Source organism: Podarcis tiliguerta (assembly GCF_965153285.1).
Source record: "Podarcis tiliguerta genome assembly, chromosome: 6".
Classification (NCBI taxonomy): Eukaryota; Metazoa; Chordata; class Lepidosauria; order Squamata; family Lacertidae; genus Podarcis; species Podarcis tiliguerta.
In genome coordinates this window covers 27,605,565-27,623,657 of record NC_139539.1, presented here as the reverse complement: position 1 = coordinate 27,623,657, position 18,093 = coordinate 27,605,565, and the positions used below count along the sequence as shown (strand labels likewise).

General features: G+C 43.8%; 1 protein-coding gene and 1 long non-coding RNA gene across 18 annotated transcripts in view; one reads left to right on the top strand and one right to left on the bottom strand.

Moving 5' to 3' along the window:
• Nucleotides 1–18,093, bottom strand: part of DLGAP4 (DLG associated protein 4) — a 330,445-nt gene that overhangs the window by 33,481 nt on the left and 278,871 nt on the right. Inside the window, exon 1 of one of the 17 annotated variants that reach the window (XM_083446814.1) lies at nt 2,839–3,514. The exons of 12 other annotated variants lie outside the window; for them this stretch is intronic. The gene's annotated coding sequence lies outside the window, so the exon portion shown is untranslated. Of the gene's footprint in view, nt 1–2,838; nt 3,515–18,093 lie in introns of those variants that run through there. 4 more of the 17 variants (XM_083446813.1, XM_083446807.1, XM_083446803.1 and 1 more) reach the window with 4 other exon arrangements.
• Nucleotides 3,636–9,515, top strand: LOC310680452. The gene is made up of 2 exons (XR_014512774.1): nt 3,636–7,373; nt 9,160–9,515. It is a non-coding gene; the product is annotated as an uncharacterized lncRNA (long non-coding RNA).

Sequence of the window (18,093 nt, the reverse complement as noted above, 5' to 3'; positions counted from 1 at the left end):
TTCCATGGACACATGCAGGTGAGCAAAGCGTTTTTGGGGATGGAAATGTCCTTAAAAGCAACAACACAACAGACTTCAATAGTACTGCAGCACCTCAAAAGTGTCACCGATGAAGGCTTCTGATAAAATGCTAAGGCCCTCTAAAGCTGAGAAACACCACACAAATCTTATATTATAATAAGAGTGTGTATTGAATGAGAGAGTTCACCCTCAAGAACCCAAGATCCAGTAGAGAAAAGACAGAAACAGGACTATGCTCCTGTTTAGTTTTAGTAGCTCTAGCCAAAAGCTATACCTCACAACAAGTAATTAGGATCTTAAGACCGCAGGGTGGAGTAGCAACTTTGCAGTTGCAAAATTAAGTGGCGCTGCACAGGGTTGGGCAAGGAAAAAACCCATTTCATGTATTGGCTATAAAGGACATACTTTGAAGCTAAAATTCAAGTTCATACAACGCTAATTTCAGATTGTCTGGAAGTTTAGCTCACATAACTGTAGGCTCTAACTTGTTCAGTTCTCAAGAGCTCTGGACTACAAGGCAGACTTATTTCAACAGCATCAAACATACCTGAAAGTATCTGCAGGAAAGGGTTATGGGTATGAGAAATCCCATTAGGAATGGTGTTGGTCTACATAGGAAATTTATTTTTAGTTATCACAACCTAAACTTTGGAGACAACATCCTGTAGTCCAGAAATTTCACAGTGCAAGGGGGAGCAGTTAAGGCAGTGTATAAAAGTAACAGAAGAAAAGCTGCAGCGAATTAATGCAAAAGGTACAGTGTTAATGCTCCTTTTATGAGCCTATGACTTTTTTGTCCTATCCAATGATGAGAAGGTAGAAAGAACTAAAGGAATACAGAAACACTTACCTTATTTAATGATCTGTTCACAGACACTCAATCAAAGTGAGTGTAGCTAGAAATAGAAACTGCAGAAGAAAGCAGCCTCCATACCTGAGATTGACAAAAATTACTTAAAAGCAAACTCAGCCGTCATAAAGGACTAGCCCAGTTCTGTCTTTGGACTCAAAAATATACCTCAAAGCTTGTGCTAATGAATAATGAGACACTACTGCATGCAGTTATTTCACTAGAAATCATGACTTCAGTATAAAGAACAAGACAGTTTGAACCACATTTGAGATAACATGAAATTCAGTAGGCATTAAATACAAAGTATATTAACAACTGACAGCACTGTGGTCAGTAAACACCCATGATGAACTGAGTTCAAAGGAGTTTTATCCCCATGCTCTACATGATGAATTCAAGAAGCACATAACATCCTATTCTGTAATGCATCCTGTAACGGAACCTAAGCAAATATAACTGAAATAGCCACGTATTCTTCCTTGCTCACCCCTGCTTTTGCTTCCCCATGTCAAATGTTAGATCTAGCTCCAGGGGCAGAGACCTGCCCTCTGACTTGCTGTCAAGTGCCATGTATACCAAAGGAGGTAAGACAGGGCTGCAATCTGAAGTACACTTAATTGAAAGTGCACCCCACTGAACACAGGAGCAAACACAAAGTGTTGGAATGAGTAAAATACTGTTGCATAGTTATATGCAACTGAAATGCCTGCCAATGCCACTTTCCACTGCCACCTATACAAAAGAAAAGCTATATATTTATGTAAGTAAATTCTGTATTTACAAACTGCAGGGCGGGGGGGGGGGGGGGAGCTCATGTAAAAGGCAAACTTAGATGGGATACAACTCAGAAGCTGCTAGAATACTGACACTTACCTAAATACCAAGTTGCCAAGACCGCTTGAAGCAGCTAGTTTAAAGATGGGGACACAGGATCAAAGAACACAAAAATCTTCTTGAAATAATATAGAGCTACCGTAGGTTGAAGTTTGACTCATAATGTACATGCAACATATGTTTGGCAGGTAATCACTATCCAGTAGCATGAGTCAACTTTCCCTTTAAATTGTCTCAGTATCATAAGACTGGAAATGATGAAGGAGTATGCTAGAGGGATGGAGTGTGATTTTAGCCCAGTTTTTGCTAACCTAGTATCCTTCAGATGTTTTAGACTACAACTCCCATTAACCCCAGCCAGCACACACACTACTAATACTCTAGAGATGAAGCAGATGATTGCTTTCACTTTTTTGCTTTCAGTTTTTGACATAGTCACAACCCTTGGGAGTCAAGCTCCTTTCACTCCTCCTAAGCTACCACACTTATTAAGAACACACGGTTAGCTCACCGGTAATTACATTGCAACACAGAGACACCATTAAAACACACCCTCTCCAAAACATTAAAAGCCTGAAAATGGCAAACTAGGAAAGTGACTTTACAGGTTTCTGAAGAATGAAAACAGAATTCTACATGCAATCATTTAAGGCTTAAAATGACATGTCAAAACTGGCAATTCTGAAATATTTTCACAAAAAAGGCAGTCCTATATCGTAAAATAAGATCTCTCCCCCCCCCCCCATCTTGTAGGGGCTGTGGCTACAGTTTAAAGGTATCCTAGTAACAGCAGCAGCGACCAAGAAATGCCATTACTCTCCTGTGGTCTACCCCGGAAGTTTGTTTTTATTAATTATAATTATATACGCTCCCATCAATACACATCCCTTGGGAGCCGATCACCAAAATTAAACCTAATTAAAAATCAAAAGTAAGAGATAGAGAGAGAGAGAGAGAGAGAGAGAGAGAAAACAAGCCCCAACATACCCAAACGACCTCATTTCCCCTTCCACAAAGGCAGCCCAAATCAGTCCAGATGCAACTACAGCGGCGACTTCCAACTACCGGGTGGCGGAATTTAAAAGGCCCCACTCCCAAATTCCTCTCACAACCCGCGTGCTGCTTCTTACCCTCGTGGGATTGAGGCCCAGAGTGGTGCTTTCCGGCTGAGAAGTTTCCATGGAGAGCGAGAGAGGAGAGGAGGGCAGGGTGGCCTTGCCTGGCTGCCCGCCGGCCCACGGGTGGCGAAGAGAGGCAGGGCAGGCACCGCACCGCCAGAGGCTGGGGAGAAACTTTCCTTCGCCCTCCTCTGTTGAGTCAGACGCGCCGCCTCACCCCAAGGAGGGACAGAGGGAGGCGCTGCTCACAAGAGCCCTTCCTCCCCCCATTCACCTCCGCCGGCCTCCACGCTCGCTTCCCCGACGCGCCCCGCCCGGGCCCTGCCTCCCTCAGAGGGCGCCGAGGCGCTACTACGCCGGGGAGGAGAGGCTTCTTCCTCGCCGGCCTGGCCTGGCTGGAAGCGGCACCGGGGCCGGCTGCGAGCCCTGCGTTGCCAAGGCGGGAAGCCCCGTTTCTCCGCGGGACACAAGCGCCTACCTCGCCGCCGCTGCTTCGCGGCCTTGCTGTAAAGCCGCCCCTCAGCCCCTCCGAGTCCGGGGCGGCCGGGATCCGGGGCGAGGCCTGTGATGGCGAAACGCGGGTTCGAGGCGCCTCGCGGTTGGGGCCCAGCCCGGAGAGCAGCTTCACGCTTCCGACCCACGAGTGGGTGGGGAAGCGTTCAGGGACTCCACGCAGGGTCCCCCCCCCCGGCCGCCTCTTCGGAGTGCGGTGGGAACGCTGCCATTCAGGCCTTTAATTACCCAATCTATGGCCTTTAAAACTGTGTAGGGGAGGGCGGTTACTGTTTTTGTTTGTTGCCACGGTTTGCATTTTCGTTTAATTATCTTGTCTACCGCCCTGTGATCCTCAGAGGAAGGCTAGTATGGAAATTTAAGGATTCTGTCCCAGCAGAATCTGCTGGTGAGAAAGAAGGGGTCAAGAAGGACTCTGGGCAATCTGCAGTTAAGATCATCAAGGTTTTCTGACTTCCATTTTTTTTTTTTTTACTGTTTTTGCCCTCCAAATAGGCTGCCAGAATGAAGAAAGCTTGCGGGGGAGGAGGGCACCAGGAATGGCGTTTTGCTTCAGAAAATGAATTCCTAGGCCGAAATGTTTATGTTCAAAAAGTCCTTGGTGGTTTTGACCTTGTTTCCAGCTGACTGGCCTCAAGGTGGCAAGGGGAGGGGGGGTGTTGATCCCACCTTCATACACCCCTGGGTTAGGGGGTAGGCCCTGCTGCAGTAGCCCATTTCTGGCAGACCTCCTCCTAGTGGTTTCTGGGATTTCCCAAAAATCCTGAGCCAGGTGGACCTTGGTTGATCCTTCATTTAAGATGCATTTACTGCTTTAATGTTCATTGTTTGCTACCCTGGACTTCTTTGGGAGGAAGGGTGGGATATAAAATAATAACAATACTATGCCTTACATGTTTAAAACCTAATCTACACATGCAGAATGAGATGTTAAATTAGAAGGCCACCACAGGCTTTTGAACACTCTGATGCAAAAAACACAAATCCACCAACTCAAGCTAGCATATCAGGGAGAATGGACTGTAGTCTCACCCACTTCTCACCATGTTAGTTCTATCTCAGAAAGCTCTTAGCACAGGTTGTGTGCTGCACTGGAGACCAAGACCAAGCAAGAAAGCATACACAGGATAATTTAGCACAGATTAATTATGCTGCAACAAGCAAGCGATTCCAACTAAGTCCTATTGCTTTCTGGCAGACCAATTCAAACCCCATCTGGGCAAAGGCAGGGTGTGATGAAGCAGCAATCACCACTACAACTGCAGCCTTGTTCATTGCTTACACCTGCTGGGGCAGAAGGTGGAAAGACAGGCAGAGTGATCACACCTGATGCCATCAGATTATGCCAGTTGGAATGGCTCCAGTGGATTGTAGTCTGTTCAGTCCTTCCCTGCTGCCACAGCACCCTATTTTAGAGCTTTCCAGGTGATCTTCTGCACTTTTAGTAGGCAGAACGGAGTGCTCCAGGCCAGCAGACTGACACAAGTCAGGAGACTGACACCAGCTTTTCTGGTCTCCACACCATCCAGCACCCACCTCCCAGTGCAGCAGATCAGGAGTTTGGACTGTACCCTAAGTTTATCATGTAACTGGTGGTGCAAGAGTTTTAGTTTTAAGTGGATGGTACATGTCAACCCACTCCTGTCATAAGATACAGTGACAAAAATATAGAATATATAGCTACTATTCCTTCACCACTGACAATATCCTGAACCTCACCCCTACTTGAATTTTGACACTTTTAGTATTTTAAGTTTGCTTTAGCACATGTGTACCCTGCCTTTCCTTCAAGGTACTCATTCCATTTTATCATCATCTGCAAGGAAGGCGTTATTTATTTGATAGATTTCTATTGTCCCCTTTCTCTAAAATGGAGCATAGGTAGCTTACAGCAATAATAAAATACCATAATCAAAAGAAAATACTCAAATAAAAACAAGGAACATGTGATAAAACTGTAGAACCTCACCACAAATACTACTTCAACATCTGAATGCCTGGACAAGTTCAACTCTTTTTACTTCTTTTTTTTTTTTTTTTTTTTTTTGCAGTGGCTGAATATCAAATGCCATTTGGGAGGGAATTTCAGAGGTGAAGGGCCACCACTAAAGAAGCCCTGCCTTATGTCACTTGTCCTTTCAAATACCAGTCAGTTACTCAAAGCCACCCAAGAGAAGACACTTTTCTCAGATATCTTGGTCCAAGTCCAAAATAATCCATACAGATTCCCCAATGAACTGAATAGGCCAAGTAGGCCATGGTTAATCCTTTGTAGTGCTGCTATGCAATCCAAACAAGCTGGTATTTTTAATTCCAAAAGTAAGTAGTAAGGCATTTGCAAGCCTCAATTTTGAAAGTATTTGAGAGAATAGGTTGACAAGCAGAAGCACAGCTGCTACATTCTTGTTCACTGATGTCATTAGGGCACCTTATGGAAACCTAGAATCTTTAAAAAGCACTTGTTTCATAAGGATTTTAAACAAGCTAGTAATAAATCAAAACAGGGTGTTAAATTTTGACTACAGGGATGTTCCTACAGCCTTAAAAGGACTTGAGGCAGGACCATGACACACATTTACATACAAGTTTGTTAATGCAAATGTATAGTGCAAATTAGGCTGACTCAGAGGGAAAGCTGCCCTGTAAGTAAATTCAAATATGAAATAAAGGGGAGACAGGGGGATGGATGGACACCAGATCTAGGGTCTACTGCAAAAGATCCAGGGCCCAGCCCCCCCCCCATAGCCCTTCCCAACACCATTGCTTGACTACCGTATTTTGTATTGTTATAAATAATGAGACCCCGAAAATTCATTATATCCAGAAAGAACAGGTGGGAAAATAAGAGACAAGGTTTTAAGTGCAGCACTTTTTAGGTGTGTCACATTTTAGGGCAAATTGGACAGGTGTCTTCTACACAAACAAACCTGAAACCTACTTCATTATCTCAGTCAGACCATATTGTAACTAGGGCTGGGCAATGTTAGATTTTCAACATCGTGATGTATCACCAGCTAGACATTGCAGTTTGGCGATATACCACGATGGTGAAACAAAATCCATTGGCCCCAGCCAGCCAGAGGCAGGGTGAAATTGCCACAGCTCTTGACGCCGGAGCTGGAACCCTTTCACCTTAATGCCTTGCAGGAGGGCCAGTGCAGCTGGCCTAGGCCACTGCTCACCTGGGGGTCGGGAGGGCTCCCCCCACCCCAGCTGAGCGAATCCTGATGCCTCAGCAGCACTGGGGTTTGCTCAGCTGTGATGTAGAAGCCTTCCCCAATCCCATCTGCAGCATCGGATCACTCGGATGGGAGGCTTCTTCCACTCTGCATCTGAGCGATCCAACACCGCAGCAGCATTGGGCTTTGTGCAGCTGGGGCATAGAAGAAGCCTCCCCCCCACCCTAGCGATCCAATGCTGCTGAGGTGTCGGGGGTCGCCAGTTTCACAGAGCCTCCACCCTGCTGCCAACTTGGGCAAGCCAGCACTGGACAGGGGGCACCGTTAAATGCTTGGCTGAGGGGAGTGGCAACCGGGTGCCCCTCGGCCAAGCAGTTTAAAGATGTGGAGGGAGGAACAAGCTGTATAGGCACCTCACGAATGCAGCTTGTTTCTCCCTCTGTGCTGTATGCGGGCAGACCGCAATGCCAGTTTCACTCAGCAGTGTATCGCTGGTGAAACAGCTGCACTTCCAAGTCTCTCTGCTAGCAGCAACCCCTGGACGAAGTTACGCTGCTAGCTGAGGGACACAGGAGCGTGGCTGTTTCATCAGCGATATACTGCTGAGTGAAGTCAACATCGCGGTCTGCTCCTCACACCAGTCCTGGGTGGTATATTGATATACTGCCCAGGCCTAATTGTGACCTACAGCAAACTAAGTACTTAAGCTGTGCTCCACTTGTTTCTGGACACGAGTGCTTTTGATGTTCAAGCACATTGTTCATGCAGAATGGAGGAAATTTATACCACCACTGTGAATATGGCACCTGCCACATAGTGGAATGCTGGGGCAGTGTATAAAAGCTTGTTTTGAAGGTAAGCAATTTTAACAGCCCATTCATAGTTAAGAGAACCAGAGTGACACCTACTGTACAATGGTTGGGTTGTAAGCAGAGGCTGCAACAAAAGGCTTTTAGCAAATCGGGAATATTTTCCAGCACTTGAGTTTCTAGTAAGCATATTGGCACAGCATCAATAAGCATTCTATAGTACATTATACCTACTATTAGCTGTGGAAATAATGAATGAAATGATTAATTTCCATGTTCCAGGTCTAGGTTTCCAGCTAAAGTAGAATCCAGTGCCATAAAGGTCCTCGTCCACTCTACTTGCTTACTGTACTATGTTTGTATTTGCTGATGCAACAAGCAGTAGTAGTCATTGTAGACAAGTCTTCTACAGCACAATCCTACCTATACATGTTTAATAGTAAGTTCCCTTGATTTCACTGGGGCTTACTCCCAGGTAAGGAGATAAGAGTGATGCCTTTGTCTGACATTTGGCAGATGACGTTGTTGTTGTTGACATCTGTCTGTTTTGAGAGACAATGGAGTGTGCTTCCGAGGCACAGAAGTGACCACAATTACATTCATACTATTTACTCTTTTGAAACTCTAAAGCAGGGTGCCTGATGTTTTTTAAAAATGGAATCTGATTTTTATTACATTTCCATTATATAGCAAATCGGGGGGAAATCTGGCTAACAACAAGATCCAAATGTATTAAAAACAAGCTAAAGCCCAAAATTTATAATCTTAAACCGAAACCATGACCCTTTTCACACAGTCATAGAATTGTAGAGTTGAAAGGGACTATGTGGGTCATCTAGTCCAACCCCTGCAATTCAGGAATATTTTGGCCAATGTTGAATCCACAACCCTGAGAGTGAGTCCTATGCTCAACTAACTGAGCTATAGCTATATCCTACAAACTGAGTTAATGCCTGACTTTTGTGTGTGTAAGAGAAGAAAGAGAAATCTGACTTTTCAAGGTCCTTAATAAAGGATATAACAAATCATGCACTTATTGTGGGCTCCCTACTAGAACCAGGGACTGGCCAAACATGGGCACTAGGATCTATGAGACTCCATCCAGCATCACCCCAGAGTCTTCTGCTAGCCCCACCTGAGTAAATGGTATATTCATTTAATGACCTCTAAATATCCTAGCAATGCATCCAGTTCTGCGTTTCTGAATATTTGTGACTTTAAAAATAAATGTGCTTATTAACAGTAATCTTCTAGAGCAAGGCTGGGGAACCTTTGGCCACGCAGGTGTAATTGGAACTACAACTGCTATCCTCCCTGACCATGCTAATGGGAATCTAAGAACATCTGGAAGGCCATACGATCACCAGCCCTATTATAAAGAAAACACTGTTCTGCCCAATAACTTTCTATCATTTCTGTCAAGTTCAATGCTGTTTGATAGGGTTAAGTCACCTTGGCAGCATGGGAGTGGCAGGAGTGCTGTTCCTTCCTGTGTCAGCAGGATAGTGCAAGCACTTCTGGACTACATGCCGAAGCTCTTCCCAATGCCAGCATTAGCACAGCTTTTAGACAATAAACGCTGGTGTGGAGAAGAGCCAGTGTGGACTCCTCCCATGGAGCATTATGCTGTGGCTCAGGGAGCAGGAGCACTGTTTTTGCAATGTACAGCCTTCCAAGCAGAAATCAGCTACATGGTTGCCTCCCTTTGCTACAAAGAAACAGGTATAACTATAATATTAAAGGCATATAGGCTGCATTATCAAAGCTTTTGCATAACAGGTAGTTTTTGCATACCAGTGATGGGTGTGATCAACTCGCACTTTCTCACACAGGCCAACAATTCTGACCCCTCCTCAGCTGGTATATGCAGCCACCAGAGAAGGGAAGTCATCATATGCTCTCTGCTCATCAGATATGAGGGGGCAGGATGTATCCTCCTCAGGACAGTGGGCTATACCTTCTCCAGCACACTTCAATATTTTTCTCTTTCTGCAGCTATTAAAATTAGTTTGGGGGAGAATAATTTGCTTGGGGGCAGATCAGGCCGCAGAACTGCGGTTACCTATGCCTGCTCTATTTAGCTGTAAATTATATTTTAATCGTTACCTCGACCAATGTAGGCATATATGTTTAGGAAGCATGCTAATTTTACAATCTGAAGCATGAAATAAATTGTGGCTTGTTTTTAGTTTCATTTTGCAATCCACTCATCATATAGTATGAAGTTGTTGGGTTTGTTTTCCTGCGCAGGCTGAGAAAGTCTGCTCTTTCTGTCCCTTGTTCACTCCTCTTTCCCCCCAACCAAAATCAATCTGTCTGGAGTGACTTCTTTTGCTATCTTTCTAGTGACATAAAGGGAACTGACAGGCTTAGCCCAGAGTGTGCCAGCAGGGTTATAAGTGTAACTGTTCTTGTATGCACTGCTTGATATGAAGAAACGGCAACAGGGCAGGCCAAGGCACTTTGACTGACATAGGTACAGCAATCCCTCCTCCTGCTTCACAGCACGGACCACGGCAAGACTCCACAAATCAAAGCCCATTACGGCTTCATTGCTGCAGCACATCAGAGGGCAAACTTGAAAGCTAGCTTGCAGGAGAACAGAAGTTCTCTCAGGTTATCCCTCCTGATAAAAGACACTGAATTATTTAGCATGCATTATGGAAAAATTAAGAAACAGAGCTGCAGTATGAAAGATCAAGGCAGTTTCAGAAGCACTTATCCCAGGCAACCAAACCTACTCATGGCTTCAACACTCACTTTTTTTTACCTTGAGGGAAAGTAGGGAGTACTTAATACAGTTGCATTCTTCAGACTGCATTGTCAGTGGCATTACATACTTCTAGTATTTTGGGGGGGTCAATCACCCAGAGAGAGTGGAGCGGCCTAACTACAAGACTGTAGGGCAATAACTCCCCACCCACCCACCCTGTAACTTAAGCATGACAGAATCCAAGAAGAGTGCACGTTTGCACGTTACTCTCTTTCCAGTCGCACCTTCCTTAAGGGTTTTGCCTGACTGCAATATGTCTTTAAACTCTGATAATGTTTCCTTAGATGGAAAGTAGCTAGTGTTCAAAATCACTACTTTAGCCCTTGGACCCATCCGACACTGGCATATCCCCCCCCCCCCCGGGAATATTCATGTGATCCATATGCGTTAAAGTAAGTAGTTAGGAGTTGGGTTATTTGCCCTGCCCTGCATGGTTTCACAGGGATTCTGTCCCTTTCAGGATACATTTGAAGTCTGGATTAGTCTTTTAAACAAAGGATAATCTGGCATCACCACCCTAGAATCCAAATTTTCCCAAGATTATTGTAAATGGTGCTGCTATTTTAAAGTTTATTTTCCATTTTTTCTTTAAAAAATGTTGCAAATCTAGCAATACAGTACATAATAGTTAGCCCCATGTTATTGGCTTTCATCACGACCAGTAGTCTTGCAACAAGGCTGGTTATGACTTTTGAAAGGCTTCCTCGTCCCATTTTCTCTGCTGCCGTCATACTGGGGCCCTGCCCAATATTACTAACTCAATCAAAACACACCTCCAACTTTGTATCCCAAGCAATTCTAGTTTGCAGGATCTGCTGTCCTTCCTCCCCAAGAGAGACTACTGTTGCACACCCTACACTCCCATTTAAATAGGACTGCAGATTGATTTAATATGCTGCTCATCAGAGACAAAGTGCCCATCATTCATTAAAAATGCATGACTAGTGGATCAGGCAAAATTCCCAGTCTCCTCGTTAAACCAGCACATTTACAAACACTGTTTAAGAACACATTTAAACAAACGGAAATTAATGGCACATAATGTTTTCTGCCACATAGCAGTGGTGTCAATATCCGCACAATCCGCAATTTTTAGGTAAACCCTCCAGTACTCCAGCTAGAAAGGTTTTTATGCAGCTGATCGAAGTTGGAGACCCCAATCATTGTGCCTTGAATAACTATCTTTGCTTCGTCCACTTTCCAGACAGCAAGTCTGTTTTCAGAGAAAGATTCCAGCAAGGTTTTCTTTTTTCTTTTCTGCTTCTTAGAAATTGCTTTTGTAGGCAAATTCACCAAATATCTTCATGACCAAATGTGGACTTATGAAACAAGGCCACACACTGTCTAAACTTCATCCTTTCAGCTCACATATTTGCAGCGATTTGCACCGCACTGAATCCAATTATGCTGCTTCAGCCCATGGAAGCAAAAAAATAAATGCTAAGCTGCTACTATGAAGACATAAAGAACAGAAGTGGGAGGGACAACAACCAGAAGAAGTCTTTCTGCAGTTTGGTTCAAAAATGTTGCCTCTGGAGACAGGAATGTGTGAACCGTCATTAAAAGATTTATTCAGCACTATGTCACAGCCACATGGAATGCCTCCCTTTTTTACTAACGGTGGCTTGGTGAATATAAGCACAAACATAAGTTCTCTCCCCCCCCCCTTTTTTAAAAAGGTTCATCTGTAAATGCCTCATAACAACAGCAGTGAAATCTCAGCCCAAAGGCTTGGCTGCAATAGATGCCAATGGGGGGAAATGGCATTGCTTAGAGTCTCTCATTAGAGACAATGAGTTAAACTGCTAGTGCACACAGTCAGGTAGTTTATGTCCTTGCACATTATGAAGTATTTGAGCAGGAGTGAAAGACAGTATAAGGAGAGGAACAGGTGTACTAGCAAACTGAGGACAGCTGCAAGTTCTTTCATGACTGAGTCAAGGAACTGCAGTTTACTCAGAGGCCTCACCCATTTATCCACAAGCCGATCCCTATAAACAGACTTTCCGCAGGCTGAATTCTCACAAGTAGAGAAGCCAGTGCTGCTGGGAACCCTGTGTCGGCTGTACCACATCAGGCGGCAGGTGGCGACTCAAAACATGGCTGTTTACCCAAGCCTTTGGAAATGGCTATGTCCATCTTGGAATTTTTATAGCTGGGCTTGGCAATTTCACATTTATTTTACCTGCTTGCAAATTTTGTTTGATCTGTAATAATTCTTATTGTGCCTTGCTCCAAGCTCTTATGATGAAAGGCAGAATATAAATAAATCAGTGCTCCTCAGTACAAATGGATTCTTTCCTTAACACATACACAAGAGGGAGAAGGGATATAATCTTAAATTCTCCCCTAACATGGCTTTTAACATGCAGGGATATATTTTTAAAATCAGCCCAGCACAAGCTTATGATTTTGACTGGGAGAACCAAGCCCCATTTCCACCTTGCAAATCATGATTTGCTCTGTAGAGACATTACCCTCAAATGGTTTTCCCTTTCACTTATATAGCTTGGCTGTGATATGGCTAAACATATAGTAGTCATGCCCACTGATATCCACCGAAGGGCCACAAAAACGGGGGGGGGGGGGGCTTTCAGATATGATTCATTACCACTAGACAACTCTGCCTTTGGGCAACCATATAAAACAGACCCTCTTCTATGCATGAATCAGGGCCTTGGTAACTTTTAAAGCAAATTCCTAGGCTTTAGGGATGTTTGAAGGTGTGATAGCAAAAGTTTACAACATTGTCCACAGTATCAAACAAGCTGCCATCTCCTGGCCTCAATGCAAACAAACAACAACACTTTAGAGTAATCAAAGCACTTCACATACTCTCTAAGCAAATTTTTCAACGGGCTTGGGAAATAAGCCAGCATTTATATTTCTACATAATGGAATAAGTGGCTTATGCTAAAAACGTGGTGTGCCTAAGGATATCCATAGGTTTATTAGATAAAGTGAGTTTTTAAACGAGGAATCAAGCAGACCCCTCTTTACAACGCTTTTCACCTTCTCATCTTTTAGCACGAAACAGGTGAGGAACCTGTAGCTCTCACTGGTTGACTCTCATCAGTCCCACGGTCAATGGTCAGAGATGATGAGAAGCACAGTCCTGCAGTATTTGGAGAGCCACAAGTTTCCCATCCCTTGTGTAAAGTGAACCAGTGTACCTTTTACTGTTACAACAAGCCCTTTCAAAGTACAGTAGAACCAAGAACATAGTTGCAGAGTCCGTAACTAATGTGACTAGGATAGCAATATTGATATTTTATTTCAGGGTTTTTAAAGGTAATCTGACAGCATGTTCAGAGACCTCTTTCCAGCTTCATGTAGCTTTTATCTGGTCATGCCTGTATCTTATTTGCCACAAGTTGTGCGGCTTTTTGTGGGGGGAGGGGGACAGGTAATTCTGAACCTTTTTGAACAAAATTCTGCTCAGACATAAGATATACAGTATATTGCACTAAACTTGTTGGTAATCACCCTAGCAAAAATAAAGTGTGTGGGTGAGGGAGAGAGAGAAGAAGAGTCCATTAACTCTTGCATCTTGTCTGTTAGTTGAATTAGGAAAAGAGAGCTCCAAATTGTATTCCTATCTGGTTTCAACATTAATGCCTCAAATCTGCAGTGTGTTTTATGTAGCCACATGTAAAGTGGTTTCTAACAAAATTCATTTTTTATTGTATTAGTTTGAGGGGGTGAGCTGGCTAAGATTTCCTACCAGAAATGAATACTGTATTTGCTAAAGACAGAAATTATTTATTGAAAATTAATTGGCTGCACCAGTATTGTGGAATACCATGCTTTGCGAAGTGCAGATGGGTTCCTCTACCAGCCACCAAAAGCCACAGACATTTTTTCATATTGGAATGTAGTGTTGTTTGTGACTGTCATTTTTACCTGTGATCTCTAACATGGCTGCCTTTTAAACGTGTTTAAATGTGTAATTTGTGTATTTTTATTGCTGTGTTACATTTTTTATTGCACTGTGATTTTAAATTTTGTAAGCCAATTTAAATGGTTCATGGGCTTTAAAAAGAGAAATGTTTATATGGGTAACAACTAATACAGAATTGGTAAGCTACATTAGAAAACAGTTCACATAGCAAGATGAAACAGCCTTTGAAAATCTACAACAAGCCTTCTTGCCTTCTCTGTTGCCCCGCATGAAGACAATTTGCTAAAATGAACATGGGTACAGACTTCTGTACTGTATAAGCAAAGAGCTCTCGTAAAAGCCTCCCCTCCCATTGCTGCTCTAGCCACACAACACAAGTTAGAGCAACATTGCATCAGTTTTCCCAGGAGTTCACTGTTGTGTCCTTCCCCAACTTTACCAAATTTCTCTCAGCCAGGAAAAGTTGCAGGACGCCACCAGCTGAAGAATACCAACACCAAAATTTAGAAGAGGAATGGAATACAATGCATGAGACCATGAGTAGGTTTTTTGAAATAATATGTATTACATATGCTAGCCAGAACTTAGTTTTACTCAAAACTGACTCAATGAAATGAATGAACATGACTTTGGTTCATTAATTTCAATGGATCCACTCTGAGTAAAACTTGAATACTTTAAGTATCCTGAACTTCTGGATAAACTTATCACTCAATGTCACCAATTGAGTTTCAGGCAAAAGTAGTAACTCTACCTGCAGAGTGGCAAAACACACCAATATCACTTTATGACTCTGCAACAGTCTCCTCAAAGTATCTATTTACCAAAATATATAAATCAGCCTTCTATTGCTTAGGAATCACCAGGCAGTTTCCAACATAGTGTGGAATTCAATATCATGCTCTTCCAACCATTTTGTCTGTGCATGGAATTATCCCCCCCCCCTTTCCCTCCTGCATGCTGTTCTGAGGATTCTCTCAACTCCCCTCAAATCCAATTGCAGGGTAGGAGAGTGCGGAAAGCCCCGCTGCAAAAGCTGAAGTCAGACAGAGCTTCTTTGGCGAACTCTGCCCATTATATCTCAACACATGATGCAATAAAATACAATGTACAGCAGCAATGAGATAACTACTAACCCCCATTCAAATGCTGACCTCGCTTGACTCCACTTAGTTTACAAGGCTGACAAAGTTTAGCTTCAATTGTACCATTTCTATAGTATTTCTACCAAGTGTTCAGATTCTCAACAAGGGATGACTAGTCAACCATGGGTGAGCAGACTTCCTCTCCTCCTCTTTACAGCCCTTCTGCCTTCTGAAATTTGCTCCAGAGGGTTACCCAACTCTCCAGAGATGTGGAGAGTGCACTGAGGCTGTACGAACACCCAAGAGGCTTGAAAAGCAGGGGTAAAATGAGGGCCCCAGCATGGAATCACAGAATTGTCAAGCTAGAAGGGACCACAAGGGTCACCAAATCCAACCCCCTGCAATGCAGGAATCTTTTGCCCAATGTGACACTCAAACTCATGACCCTGAAATTAAGAGTCTCATGCTACATACGCTCTTTCTGCTAATTTTTCCTGGTCCTCAGGTATTCTCTTGCACATAAGGTGTCGGGGCAAAGACGACTGCAGCTTTTGTCACACTTAACATTTATGATATAAGGGACTTTCTGAAATTGCCTCTACTGACATAAGGGACATCCAGTCCATTACACATGGCAATTATGCCACAAGGATTATTTGCCTATTCAGGCACACCACCTGGCTTCCTTACAGTAAGAACACACTCAGGTCCTTGAATTACTTTGCTTTGCATTCATACACAACAATAAAACCATTCTGCAAGCCCAGCGTCGCTTTAGCAATTCTCTACCTCCGGTGAGCATCTCATGAAGAAAAGCCAGGCCAGGGATTACCAAGCAATAAAGTATTCTGGCCAATTAAGGACTCATTAGTTCAAAATAAGCAGCACTCCAGGCATACTTTCCTCTATAAACACAGTATGTCATTGCAACACCTTCTGCTGCCGTTGTCAAGAGGCTATTTTCTTTTGGGAACCAGTTCACATAGGCAAGCCCCGGGGATGGAAAGGGCTGACTGCAAAGAAAGGACAGGTTTCCCTTCAGTAAAAGGGAGAAAATAGTTCTCTAAGGAGAGAAAGAGAGAAGAGGCTCCAGACCTTTTTATGTCCCTCTATGCAGCTGTATACTGATGACAGGACAAGCAGTTTAATTTTAGCATCACTTTATGTACCCAGGAATTTGTTTCATAATGAATAAAGATCTGGCAGGGTGGAAGATGTGTTCAAGATCGGAGAGGAAAAATAAGCAAACCATATTTGGAAACTGAATTCCAAGGTGAGTTAGGGCTGTAAAAACTTTACTCTCATATCTACCCACAAGTCTACATGCATTCATTAATTCTGTCATATTATCATCATTTAAAGCTTTTTTTTTTTAAGTACTCTCTAATTTTGCAGTGCCTGAGCCACATGCTTAAGGGCAAAATCACACACTTTCAGATAACTGGGCATCTCAATGGAAAATTTCTTGTTTTATCAGGCACTGGGCCCTCACTTGTGGGGTGCCTCAGAGTTCCGTCCTCTCCCACATGCTTTTTAACATCTATATGAAGCCACTGGGAGAGATCATCACGGGGTTTGGACTGGGGGTCCATCAATATGCAGATGATACCCAGCTCTACCTCTCTTTCAAATCAGAACCAGTGAAGCCGGTGAAGGTCCTGTGTGAGTGCCTGGAGGCGGTTGGAGGATGGATGGCGGCTAATGGATTGAAGCTGAATTCTGACAAGACAGAAGTACTGTTTTTGGGGGACAGGGGGCGGGCTGGTGTGGAGGACTCCCTGGTCCTGAATAGGGTAACTGTGCCCCTGAAGGACCAGGTGCGCAGCCTGGGAGTCATTTTGGACTCTCAGCTGTCCATGGAGGCGCAGGTCAATTCTGTATCCAGGGCAGCTGTCTACCAACTCCACCTGGTACGCAGGCTGAGACCCTACCTGCCCGCGGACTGTCTTGCCAGAGTGGTGCATGCTCTAGTTATCTCCTGCTTGGACTACGGCAATGCACTCTACGTGGGGCTACCTTTGAAGGTGACTTGGAAACTACAACTAATGCAGCAGCTAGAGTGGTGACTGGGGGCGGCCGCTGAGACCACATAACACTGGTCTTGAAAGACCTACATTGGCTCCCAGTACGTTTCTGAGCACAATTCAAAGTGCTGGTGTTGACCTTTAAAGCCCTAAACGGCCTCGGCCCAGTATACCTGAAGGAGCGTCTCCACCCCCATCGTTCTGCCCGGACGCTGAGGTTCAGCGATGAGGGCCTTCTGGCGGTTCCCTCATTGCGAGAAGCAAAGCTACAGGGAACCAGACAGAGGGCCTTCTCGGCAGTGGCGCCCGCCCTGTGGAACGTCCTCCCATCAGATGTCAAAGCGATAAATAATTACCTGACAATTAGAAGACATCTTAAGGCAGCCCTGTTCAGGGAAGTTTTTAATCTGTAATATTTTACTGTATTTTTTGTTTCTATGGAAGCCGCCCAGAGTGGCTGGGGAAACCCAGCCAGATGGGCGGGGTACAAATAATAAATTATTATTTTATTATTATTATTATCTGTAATATATCATTATATTTGCTTAGGGCCCCTTAAGAAATCCCTAATGAGTTCATTTCTTGTAAGTTCTTTCAGTTCTACAAGGGAAAGAGGGTGTCCTTTCATGTCACCTTTCCTACTACTTTGTGGCTTTAGGCAATATGTGATGTGAAGAAGTCTTAAATCAGCAGTTTTCCCCCAACCCATTAAGAACACCCTGTTTCCTAGCAGCCTTCAGCAGCAATCTGTGACAGGATACATCTCAATCACAACTGTACAGGTTTGCACAGTTTGTGCCCAGACAATTTTTATGTCACACACATGGAAAATATTAGAACTTTCAGTACCATTTTTAAAATATTAATAAGATAACACAAATGCTCAACTAACAGCAGTGCTATTAAGGAAAAACTAGATGATTAACCCCCAATCTGTGTCTTTTCATTACTCAAGCAGACACAAATGCGCATATGGCTCACGT